A 13,465-nucleotide genomic window follows, 5' to 3' on the forward strand; every position below is an offset into this window, starting at 1 on the left:
ACCATTTCTCAGGACAAAAAAACATATGTACATATAATTCTAACATTCTGTCTAGAGATTTTGGTTAATGTAAATATCTCCTCTAGGCTGAATACTCTTTTGATTAAAATGGTTTACTCAGTAAATTTAATATAGGGGACGTTGAGAAAATTGTGGAGGTAAGCAGATACTCTGATAGAGAATTTGGTGCCGGAATGTTTTATCCATAAAACCTTATTATTAATAGTCAATCACCATCCCCTTAAATAAAAATAAATTTAAAATAAGAATAAAATATATGTGGGCAGGAACAATAAGACAGCAAGGTGCTTACCTTGCATACATCAGACCAGGTTTGATCCCCATCACCACATATGGCCCCCTAAACTCTGCCACAAGTATCCTTGAGCACTAAGGCAAGATTAATCCCCGAGCACTTCTGAGTGTGGCCCCAAGCAAACAAAAAATAACAGAGATGCATGAAAGTCCAGGAATGTGGCTCAAGTAGAAGAGTATATGCCCTGTATGTGTAAGGCTGTCAGTTGGATGCCAGCACCACAGGACTTCTGGAGTACAAGTGATGAGGCCCTAGTGGCCCCTGAGCTATGCCAGATTTTAGCCCCACAGTTAAATAATTAAAGAGATACATAGCATGATATATAACCTTGGCTCAGTTATGTGACCCCTATAAGCTTCCATCTCTCCTTTATAAAGTGGAGAAAATAGAAGTCTTACCTAAAGTTCTTTGCGTTGTTTTGTGTACTGAATACAATTATGAGATTTTCCTGGAGTGCATGGAGTGTTCAATAAGTATTAGATGTTATTTTAAGGTAAAACAAATGCCACTATATTGTCCTAGCAAGCATACAAAACTGGATGTTTAAATCCCTGGACTTGAGTTCAGATTTGACAACTAAATAAATAGCAATAAAGACTTGGAATAAATGACATTTTCCCTTATAATTTAGTTTATTCATTTGTGAAAAATGAAGACTTTGGGTGCCACCATGTGATTAGTGGCAGAAAGCGTGCCTTACATTTATGAGTCCTAGGGTTCAAGATCCTTTACAGTACAGAAAGGGGAAAATAAGGAAGGAAATAGATAAAGGAAAGGGGGGAAAGAAGGAATGAGGGGAGGGAGGAAATGAGGAATGTAGGGAGGATAAAAGAAGAAAATAAGGAAGTAAGAAAGGAAGGAATATAGGAAAGAAAATAGAAAGTTTGGTAGAAAATATATTGATTAACGTGTTTTTTTTCAGAAGCAGAAAAAAATCAACGCAACTTTATAGTTGAATATTAGTCAATTCCATTGGTTGAAAATGGCATTAGGATGGCTAAGGTACATAGGGATATCAAGTGTGCAGGAAACCCACATAGCTAAAGGTCAGGTTCTCACTTCTTAGCCAGAACATCATTTTTTCTATATGGATTGAACAAGCCAATGATTGAGTAAACATTGATAACCCTGATATTCTTCCACCCCTTCTCCAAGGTCTAAAGGTTAGAGGGTGACTAATGCATAGTCCACACCTTACAGTGCACAGGGAGGTGCAACAAAAGCATGTGCCCTTGGATGGGACCCACAAATGTTTAGGTTTGTCTTTAGCTTTTAGGACTTAGGAATTAAATTAGACATCGGCCCCTTATTTTAGAATGGTGATATTCCAGAAATGATTTTCTCAACTGATTAAAATCCCAAGAAGTATATTTCCAAAATGAGTCACACTCTTTGAGTCCTTGCTAATTTACAGGTTCTTTAGAAATTACTTACATTATTTACCTCATTTAAACCTCACAATATAGTCAGGGATATGAAGTCCAGTGGTAGAGCATTTCCCTTGTATGTTCAAGGCCCTTGGTTCGATTGCTGACATTGAATGTCCAGAAAGTGTGGCTCCCCCAACAATTAAAGCAAAAAAAATAAAAATGAACTTCACAATAATTCTGTGATATACTATGAGGCAATGTTTATCCCTACACCGTAGATAAGGAAATCAGATTTCAGAGAGAGTTAGGAAATGGCAGATGTTTATTGTTTGAAAGAAATTATGACATGCCACCCAAATAATAAAGACACAACCTCTTCTCAACTTCCTAGAAGAGCATGGAGAGATGAGAAAGACCCATAGGCAGAAAACCTATTTCTCTTGTGATTATGATCATTCTCATTCTGTTTGTGACTCAACGACTGTTGTGACTCATCAGAGACTTAAGGTCACTCAGAAAATTGAAAATGACATTGGGTCTTAGTTGTAGAGCCAATGTCTGAGTTCTGAGGCTCTGATTGGTATCCTAAGCTGACCTCTTTTCCAACCACTACCACTAAATTAAACATGCTTTAGTCTTCCACTTCTGCCTGCTTTAGATATATATGATCAAAGGCAAAAAGGTATCTGTATGTGCTGTTGTGGGAAAGTGGAGCAAAGAGATAGGTGCTGACACACAAGGGAGCTTGACAATGCAGAAATTTCTAAGGTAGAGGAAGTGAGCAATGTCCCAGAGCAAACTCCCAGTATCTGTTGTGGTTGGTGAAAACGTAGTCTCTGGCACCTATGATGAAGTAAGTGGGTACCGATGTTGATCATGTGACAAGCCTCACTCACAAAGGATTATATACAAATAATTAAACAAAATTTTAAACTGGCCAGTTACATGTAAAAAATTAATTCAAACCTATGTCTCACACTATGAATAAAAGCCCTTCAAAATGGAGTAAAGAACAAGATATAGACCTGAATGCATAAGTTATATTAAGGAAAACACAAGCAGAGCTCTACTTGGCATTGAATCTAGAAGCATCTTCAATGATTCAATGCCATTGATCAAGCATACTGAAGCAAATATCAACAGATAGGATTGCATCAATTCAAGAAGCATCTGCACTACTAAACAAATAGCCAAAGCAAAAAAAGACATCTCAGATTCTCAGAGATAATATTTGTTCACCACTCTTTTGATGACAGGTTAACATCCAAGATGTATATATGTGTATATATATAAATAAAGTGATTACATATGTATGTATATATAGTGCTACATATGTATATATAACTGAATAAAGCACCATCAAAGATTATGGAAGGAAAGAAGGGAGGAAGAGAAAATTCCTCAAAGGAGATACACAAATAGTCAACATATATATGAAATAATGTTCTGCATCTCTTACCATCAAGGAAATGCATATCAAAACAATAATAAGATATCTCACTAGGTATGTCACACCATCTCACACATAAAAAAACAAAAACAATCAATGTCAGTGTGGATATGAGAGGGAAAGGCCTTTGTCCATTGCTAGTGAGACAGTTGGCTGGTTCAATCTTTTTGGAAAACACTATGGACTCTTCTCAATAAATTAATAACTAGGTTTCCATATGAACCATCAATTCAACTTCTTCGTATCTAACCCAGGGAACAAAATATATTTACAAAAGACATTTGCACTTATATGTTCACTGTAGCACTATTGATATTTGCCAAAATCTGGAAACAAGAACAATCTGTCCAAAAACTGAGTAAAGAAACCATGATATATATATATATATATATATATATATGTATTATATATATACATGGACACACAATTTTGTATTTTCAGCTATAAGAAAATGATTATGTATAACAAAATCATACAATTTTCTGCTGCATGAATGGATCTGGAGGGTGTCATGTCAAACAAAGCAAATCAGAAGAAGAGGGACAGATATAGAATGACCTGTCTCATGTTGGATATAAAGAAACAGTAAGGGGAAAACAAATGGCCAAAAACAATGGAGTATAAGAACTAGTCTTCAAAACTGAACTCCCCACAGTGAATAACATGAAGGAAGAGTTGATTGAGGCAGGAGACACTCATATATGGTGTGTAGTGTTGTAAAAGTGTATGTATGAAACCTATCATAAAAAGTATTGAAAAGTATAGTCCCTAAAATTAAAAAATAGAAAACTCAAACAGGTCTGAGTCTTGAAGTTTGGATGATGTGACAGCCATCTCTGGAAGAAACCATTTTGCAACATTTTTTGCCACACCATGCCATGCTCAGGGGTTACTCTTGAATATGCACTCAACATATGCTGATGCTTTACCGTCAGAAAACTCAGTTGAAACCTCGATACCAATACACTTGTCACATATTTTTCTCTTTCAAATCGTTGCCATATTTCCCAGGAGCTATCACTATTTTTTTAATTATTTTTTAAAAAATTTTTATTAACAAGCAAAATAATAGTAAAAAAACACAAAACAAATTGAAAGTTGAAACAGCAGTAAGTCAAATGGCTGCCTAAGTTCACAGATGCACCTGGGGTACATGTTCCCTTATTGCGAGACAAAAGCTTGGCACATGACTGTGCATTGAGATACACATGTGATCAAGAAGAATCGGAGAGCCAGAAACCACTGGAGAACAGAAAGCAAAAGCTTTTCATCAGGCAATTCCAAAGCACTCTGCTCTTTTCCTCTTCTTTGCCTCTGTATCCTCTGTAGTTCTGGTTCCAGCTGAACTTGTGACAATCCCAAATCTCTCCATCCTCCTTTTCAGCTTCTCATCATCTTCAGACTTTCTGGAGATTGAAGAGACATTCAAACCAAATCTTTGTGCTCGTTCCTTTAGCTTATCCAGATTAACCATAGGTTTGGAGTTAGATGACATTCCCTTTGATAAAACTGAAGAAATTCCAAATCTAGCTGCTCGGGCAGCTTTCTTACTCTCCAAAATCACAGGTACATTGGCTTTCTCTGCATCCTCTCAGTCTGTGGTATTTCAGATGTAATTTTTAGCACTTTTTTCTCTGTTGCCACATCAACTGTCTTTTCAGAGGTTCTTCCTCTTTAAAGGGCAGTTCTAAGGGCTTTGGTTCTTCCTCCTCTGTTTCATCTCCCAGTACATCTTCTTCATTTGCCTCCTCTTCAACATGCTTTTAAAGATATGCTTAGAGTCTGTTAATGAGATCTTGTTTTATTCCCTTGGTCTCCAATCCACGAGCAAGACATTCCTGCTTCAGCTCAGCAAGCTTCAGCTTATGCAGCTCCACCGTCTCCGTTGCCATCTCGTTGCCCCTCCCCGCCCCACACACCAGCAGCCTCCGCCTCCGAGAGCCTCTATCACTAATTTTAAGCCTAAATCTCCAAGTATTAGATGAAGAGCAATAAAAGGGTAGCTATTATGCAAGTAGTTAAGACATTTGTATTAGAACATTTCTGTGGGTATGTGTTGTTTAGTTAAGTCCATTTCAATTAGAGATGAGTGTTAAAATCACATAAGAACAATGGGTTTCTTTAGGGTTCACTTTTTTTTAAAGCAAAGTGTTAGTAATATGATCAATGATGGAGAAGATGTAAGTATTTAGGTTTAAGTCTCATCTGGACACTGACAAAATAATTGCTATTGGGAGATTATTTTGTCTTACTGAAGATTAAGTAACTCTTTAAAGATGGTGTGACTTCTGCAAAATATGAAGTTAAAGTTTAGAACATGTTGTATAACCCATATAAAGATGAATATTTGAATTTAAAAAGGTTTTTTTTTGGTGGTAGAGCATAGCTGAGTGTTTACTACCCACTTTACTATCTCTCCAGCCCCAACTTTCTTAGGTTTTGATGGGACCAAGACAGAACCCTACAAATTCTTGTGTGCTAATTAAAACCTCAGATACCTGGCTAGACGGTACCACTCAGTGAAGTTTGCATTGGAACCCTCCTCAACCTACAATCAGTTTTATCCTCATTACCATACTAAAATTATACCTCTAATGATGTCATCATTTTCCCATGCAATTGATGTATATTCATTGCATGTTCTTCAATTGTGCAATACCCGCAGTCCCCTCTAATAAGTATGCATGAATCTACTGGTAAACTACTAACTACATATATATACATATATATGTATAGATATACACACAAATACATACATATATGTATATATTTTTTCTTTGAGAGCCACCCCCAGAGATGCTCAGGGCTTATTCTTGACTCTGCGCTCAGTAATCACTCCTGACAGTATTCAGGGGACCATATTGGATGCCAGGGATCAAACTCAGGTCAGCCACTTGTAAGGCAAATGCCCTACCCATTGTACTGTTACTCTGTCCCCCAACATACATTTTTCACATCACTCTAACTCTACCAAACGCCCACTCATCTTTGAAGCTTGATCTACAGCCTATGGTGGTAGACATCCTGCCCAACCTAAGTTGTTTTTTATCAATAAAGGCATTATATTCTATTCAGTTATTCCTGTACTTTTTAGACAACAAGAAAATGCTGAAAAGATAGGATGTACCTGTTTCTCCTTCACTGGTTATTTCAGACTAGAAACAGATTTGTCTCCGTCAAACCCCTTCTAATCAGTAGCAGGTACAAAATAAGATAGCAGCTTTATGTAGAAATCTGAGTCTCCCATTAAATGAGTCAGTTGATTAATCTCTTTAATCTATGGTTTGCAGAGGTGTCGCTGAGATTTTTGAAAAACTGATGTTGGTGATTCATGTTCAGTCATGTCTAAATTAACCATCAACTTCATACCATACCTGATACCTGTTGGCAGAATGGGAATGTTTATCATTCTTTTTAAGACTGTGGCACCCATCTAACTTTGTTTACTTCCTGCCTATCAGTTGGTCCTCAGTCTCATGTTGTGACCTCTCATTGATGTGATTTTTCACCCGTGGTCCCCATGAAATATCCGGGGGCCCACAGAAATCTTTGGGCTGAGAAGTGCTGTTAAAAATACTGGTCTCGGGGCTGGAGAGATAGCACAGCGGGTAGGGAGTTTGCCTTGGTTGCAGCCAACCTAGGTTCGATTCCCAGCATCCCATATGGTCCCTTGAGCACCGCCAGGAGTAACTCCTGAGTGCAGAGCCAGAAGTAACCCCTGTGCATCTCCAGGTGTGACCTAAAAGGCAAAAAAAAAAACTTAAAAAAATACTGGTCTCACTAGATATTTAGCTCTTTCAATAAGGTATACCCTCAGATACCCTAACCTTTTGCAGGGCACACCCCAACATGTTTTTCTTGCTATGTATGTTTTCTTGTCTCCACATCGCTTTATTATCCAGTAAAATCCAGCAGGAATCACCCGTATGAGTCGTACTTGTCTTTTCAGATTTTAACCTTGCATTTTCTGTTTTCTCGGGTATTCTTTTCCATTCTTTGTTTGTAGAGATGACAGAGATTGAACTCATGAGCTCATATATGGGAAGCATGAACCCTATGCCTTGGGTACATCCCCAGCTCCTTCCCATCCATTCTGTTGGGTAAAGCCCTCCCTACTATCCTGAAAGCATAACACACAGCATATGTAACTCTTAACAGCTCACACCTAGCAGAAGGCCTTACTAACAATAGGGCAATTTGACCCAGCCTTGGGGATTGGTAAATAACCAATTGTCTCCTTAATGGGCAGGCCATAATCTGGTCAGTCAGTTCCCAGAAGCAATCCTATAACCTAGTTCACTTCATAATTTAATTACCTTGCAGGTTAGAAGAGTTGAGATTTCCAGATTGCTACAGAAACCTTCGCTCTACTAACCGTTTTCTCTTTTGTGAATAGAAATTTTGTTTGTTTTGGGGGGAAAGTTTAAATCAGCTATTTGATAGTAATTGGATGCATTTTAAGTATTATTGATCTTTCAAGAGAAGGAAGTTCTTTGACCTCTTACAGTCCCTTTTGTCTCCTGGGTCTTTTATTCTTTGCTCTGTAGTTTTAGGTTTTTAATCAAATAATGCTATCAAGTTCCACAAAAGAGAGCTGCTAACCTGGGAAATGACTCTTAATTGTCAGGCTGTTGCTAAGGGGCATACTTCATTGCACTGTCTAGATGTCACAAACTGAAATAAAAGTGGGGAGGACCTGGGAATTGTAAGGCACAGACAAAGAGAATTGGAGGAATCAGAAGTCTAAAAGTCTGAAGTCACATGAAAAACCATCCGTGGGTGTTGGAGAAATAGCAGGTAAGGAAATTACTTTGCATATTATTTTGCAACTCCAGTTAACCACCTATGGTCCCACAAGCACCAACAGGACTGACCTCTGAGTGCAGACAAGAGTAATCCCTGAGCACTTCTCAGTGTGGCCCCAACCTTCCCTGCCTACCACAACCAAAGTTCAATTCTATTATTTTATTTCATCATTATTACTATTGGGGCTGGAGAGATAGCACAGCGGGTAGGCCGTTTGCCTTGCATGCGGCCAACCCGGGTTCAATTCCCAGCATCCCATATGGTCCCCTGAGCACCGCCAGGAGTAACTCCTGAGTGCAGAGCCAGGAGTAACCCCTGTGCATGCCGGGTGTGACCCAAAAAGCAAAAAAAAAACATCATTATTACTATCATCATCATCATCATCATCATCATCATCATCATCATCATCATCATATATTTTTGTTAATAGCACAGCGGTAGGGCATTTGCAAGCGGCCAGCATGGCTGAAACGAGTTTGATTCCTCCGCCCCTTCGGAGAGCCTGGCAAGCTACTGAAAGTATCTTGCCCACACTGCAAAGCCTGGCAAGCTACCCGTGACGTATTCGATACGCCAAACACAGTAACAATTGTCACAATGGAGACGTCACCGGGCATGTTCAAGCAAATCTATGAACAATGGGAGGACAGAGACAGTGACCATTACTATTCTTGGTTTGAAGGCACCCAGATTGTACTCAGGACTTCTCATATGCAAGTACTGAGCACACCCGGGTGTGGTCCCCACATAAACAAATAAACAAACCCATCAGTAGTTGGCATAGACCAGGCCCTAGGTTCAATCCCAGGACATAAAAGTAAACAAAAACCAAACCAAACTAAGCCAAACCATGCCAAACCAAACCAACCAAAAAGCACATCTGCTGAGAAGTATGCACTAGAGGCAAAGAGGTATGGCCATAATTGCTTCAGACTCGGTGCTTGGAAGATGAATGAGTCGAGTTCTACACCAGGACATCCTGAAATGATACTCCAGCAGGAACCCTAGGAGAAGTGTAAGTCCTTAAGAGTGTGTAATCACAAATAAGTAGCTTGGGCTCTCTCTCCAGATGCATTCAGTGGCCATGAGCTGCTTCTCCAATATGTCCAACAGAGGCATGAAGGAGGGAACAGGACAGCAGGTTGATTGGTGATCGGTTGCTATTTATTCCTATCTTGGTCCCCCATTTATTCCATTCTCCCGATGCACCTACTCCAATCTCACTGAAAGCCCCATCCTAATCTTATCTTGCCCCTCATTCCTGTATCTTCCTGTCCCTCATGCTACTCTCCCATGCTCATTCTCATAGCCTCAGTATAGAGTCCAAACTCCAGGCAGTGGGAGAAGCAATTACACCTTGGTCAGATAGCATAATCAACATATGTAATGCCCTTTCATTTCTTCTGGGGAAGCTCTTCTAAGACAAAGATCTCCTCCGCTAGATCAGCTCAATGGTGGAATGTCATCTAAGCACATACTTCTCCTTTCCTTAGATATATAAAAAATCATCTTAGATTTACTTCTTAATAGTCTTTCTTGTCATTTTGTATGGGCACAGTAAGAGATATATTAAGCTTATAGGATAACTCTTCTGGGGACATCTAGCTATAGATCCCAGACCACAGTCCTCAGGCCACATTAGTACTTCCTAATCCCTGCAGGGTCCTTGTTCAGTCACTTCTCCTTGGATCACAACAGAATTTATCCACAACCATGCTCTTAACTTATTATAAGTTTTACGGTAACTGGCCTGTCCCGTTTTGATGCCAGGGTAGCTTACCGCTTACCCTGGATCCATCCAGTCCCATTACCGGGACCCTGCTTTGGGGCTGCTAGGAACTAAGGACAACTGAGGTTTAAGTTGAGTAAATATGACAGATGTCCAGGAGTAAATAATATTCAGAATTAATTAACTCCCAAGTTACAAAAGCATAGCATTAACTGTCTTCCTGTGTCTATACAAAAAGGATATTGCTCTAAAGTAAACTATGCAAAGGACGTAAGGGAAAGAGAAGAGCAATATTTTACTTACAAATACAATATTCAGAGTCCTTAGAAGAATCTGACCTTATAAGTCACAGAGTCTGATTTAGGGAAATAGGTGATTAACAGATAGGGTAAGAGAGCACAGAGGAGAAGTTAAATATAAACACAGAGTAAAGGGAGTGCTTCAGGAGCACTGCGATGGGTGTAACCAAATAAATCTAAATTCCTTGTGGCAGTGGTAGATGAGAAAGGAAAAATTAATGTTAAACCTAAAATGTTTAGAGCTATATTCCAACATAAAGAAATACTGAATCTTGGGTCTTTTGAGATAATTTTGGTACACTAGATTCTTTCTAGTGTCATAATTAAGCTACAGTGGTACATGGGGCTAAATACTGGCTATGCTCAGGGATTACTCCTAGTGGGCTAGAGGAACCATATGAGGTGGTAAGGGTCAAACCTGGGTTGACTGCATGCAAAGCAAGCATTCGACCAGCTATACTACGCTCCAGCTGCCCAATCAAACCTTTAATTATAACTAGTTATATTTTCTTTCCTAGCAGTCCTCTGACAAAGTATCAGCAGCTTTCTGGCTGCACTTAGCCAAATTAAAAAAATCAAAACATCTGGAGTGCTTCAGTCTCCATATGGTAACTCATATTCTTTTAGATTAGAGATTTGGTTTTGAATTCTTTGTTGAAAGGGCAAGGACCAAATAGATTGAGATTGCTAGGAACATTTAACTTTCATGTTCCTCAAGATTAGTTTTGAAGGAAATGATTCAGAGCAGGGTCATACTGCCCTTTGAAAGATTGCTGCTAATCTTAAGAGGGTACAAACAGACGTCATGATTTTATAAAAGGAAATATATTCCCTTTCCACCACCCCCTTATGTCCTTCTAGAGCACTGAGAAATATTACCACAGGAGTTTGTCTATTTGATTCCATTAAAGTTTTTCCATAATCCTGTTTTTAAATTGATAGTCATGTGGAAGATTGAAATGCAGTTGTTTTGCTTATGAGTCCTTCCCCTAAGCCATAACACAGGGCTCAACCTGATGCTTTCTTTTCTATCCAAATTGGACAAGATATCCTGTTATTTAATTTCAAAACGAATGTATTCACGAGGTAAAAAGAGCTATAATCATATTTCTGACAAAAGAGGGAAGTGCAAGGATGGAAGTGAATGAACCATAGAAGGGTAGTTCAAAATAGACTTTACAAAATATATTAACGTGGGTTTTTGAGTTTTAGGTTGTGTTTTGATACTTGCAGAGGTCTTGCAAGGTCTAGAGGAAACATAATCAAATCTAAATATTTATGGAAAACCATAAAGAAACTCTAGAACAAGTCCGTTTGTGGAGATGCTCAGGATCATCATCTGGGTCAGGTCAAAAGTGACTAAGCATTGGAGGAAAATCCAGAAACTACTGGGTGCAAGGGGAAATTGACACCAAAAGAACAATACTTTAATACAAGCTTCTAGAATATGAGAGCAAGTAGCAAGGGAGGAAATCTGGGTGGAAATATGATTATGGGTCCAAGATGGAATATGCCAAGTGTGGTGAGGCAAGGGCAGTAACTACAAGAGAGGTACAACAGTGGGGGGACCTTTAAGGGACTGCCTAAACTCTAGAGCTAGAGAAAAGGTCCATATCAGAAGATAGAAAGTAGAACAAGATGGTTAATGAACCTATCAGGCGATCTAAGAACCCCCAAATATATATTCCCATATAAGGGGTTTTGTAGCAGTTTCTCAAAAGCAGAACAACTCATACATATTGTCTATTCTCCAGAATAACTCCAGAAAGAGATACTGGAGTACTTAACATTTTCTTGCTCGCTAGGTCCATTTTAGAATAGAATGCCAGCATAGCATGGAGAATAAATCAGAGAGTTATATGGATAAGGAAGTATCACTCTGGGAAAGCTGGAAATTTGGGTTAAGTCCATGCTTATCAGATTGTCCTGATATGCTTAACCACCACCAAGTCACTGAACTCTCCAATCACTGGACTCTCATGTTAACCCTGTTGGGTTAAGTTTTAAGTTTTATAACTTAAAACTTTCAATTATCATAATGGTCCCTTCTCTACTATAACAAAAATAGTTGAAAATGTTCACTGTGGATAAGAACTGCATTCAGGAAAAGAAACAAACTTAATAACCTCTATGTATCTCATCTGTTTTGCAAACCATAATGCCCCGAAGGATTAGAGAGATATAACATTGGAGGGACCTTTAAGGGACTGCCTAAACTCTAGAGCTAGAGAAAATGTCCATATGAGAAGATAGAAAATAGAACAAGATGGTAAATGGACCTATCAGGTGATCTAAGAACCCTCAAATATAATATTCCTATATAAAGGGATTTGTAGCAGTTTCTCAAAAGCAGAACTTCTCTCTGTCTCTATGGCAGTCACTTTCCTTCTCTCTCTATATATCTATAGATATATATCTTTATCTATCTATATAGATCGATAGAGATAGATAGATAGATAGATAGATAGATAGATAGATAGATAGATGAGTAAAACTGGAGACATTGGTGCTGGGAAATGTACATTGGTGGAAGGATGGGTGTTGGAATACTGTGTGACTGAAACCTGACCATGAACAGCTTTGTAATTCTTTATGTCATGGTAATTCAATTAAAAATACTTTCTATTAAAGTTCATGAACTTTAATGTGTGGATGGTTCTTACATAGAGATTCATGCATAGGCTTCATTGGTTCATAAAAGATGTGTACACTATAAGCAAAGTATATGCATAAAATGAGGTGTGTGTATCTTTTTTGAGAGTAGGTCCATTGTGTTCCAAGTTTGTGTGAGACATATAATGGTGAGAAACCACTGAGACAAAGTAATTGAAAGAACAATGGAATAATAAAGTCATCTGCTTAAATGACCAAGAGGTCAGGATATAGCAAGAAATAACAAGACTGATGGTTGTCTTGCTCTAAAAAAGCTGTCAAGCCAGTGTATCTCCTTTGGAAATTACAGTCAGAGGCAGAGTTGTGAAGGCGAGCGGTTCTAATGGTACTTGTGAGGGTCCTCTGCTGCCAACAATGTTTGGTCTGGGCAAAACCTGGGTGGGCATCTGGCTATTTGATCAAAGCCTAACATTTACAAAGGGCCTCTGGATCTAACAAAAAATCCATTTTCAGATATTCACAGAAATCTACCCACAGGATTACTCAAAGTCCACAAGCATCAGACTCTCGAAGCTGGGGTTCCATTCACCAACCATTATGCATATAGTGAAATGCAAATTAATTTATATAAATTATAGATTAACTTTGTGAATCAAAATATCACTGTGTATTCCATTGCTTGGTAATGAAATATGCGAATGTTTTAACGGGACACTTTTGAAACCTTGTCCTTGACATTCTCTGCTTGCTGTTCATACAAACACACAAACATCACTAGAAGACTTTATACATTGTGGTAAAAATCACTTAACATAAAATACATAAGTTGTCGTCTTTAAATATAAAACACAGAGGGTTAACTATATATACATTATTGTGTAA

At 38.4% G+C, this 13,465-nt stretch overlaps 1 pseudogene; it reads right to left on the minus strand.

Moving 5' to 3' along the window:
* Positions 1 to 4,310: 4,310 nt before the first annotated feature.
* Positions 4,311 to 5,033, minus strand: LOC130034237 (SAP domain-containing ribonucleoprotein-like; annotated as a pseudogene).
* Between the last annotated feature and the right edge of the window lie 8,432 nt (positions 5,034 to 13,465).

Source organism: Sorex fumeus, unplaced genomic scaffold (genome assembly GCF_029834395.1).
Source record: "Sorex fumeus unplaced genomic scaffold, SorFum_2.1 ptg000058l, whole genome shotgun sequence".
NCBI lineage: Eukaryota > Metazoa > Chordata > Mammalia > Eulipotyphla > Soricidae > Sorex > Sorex fumeus.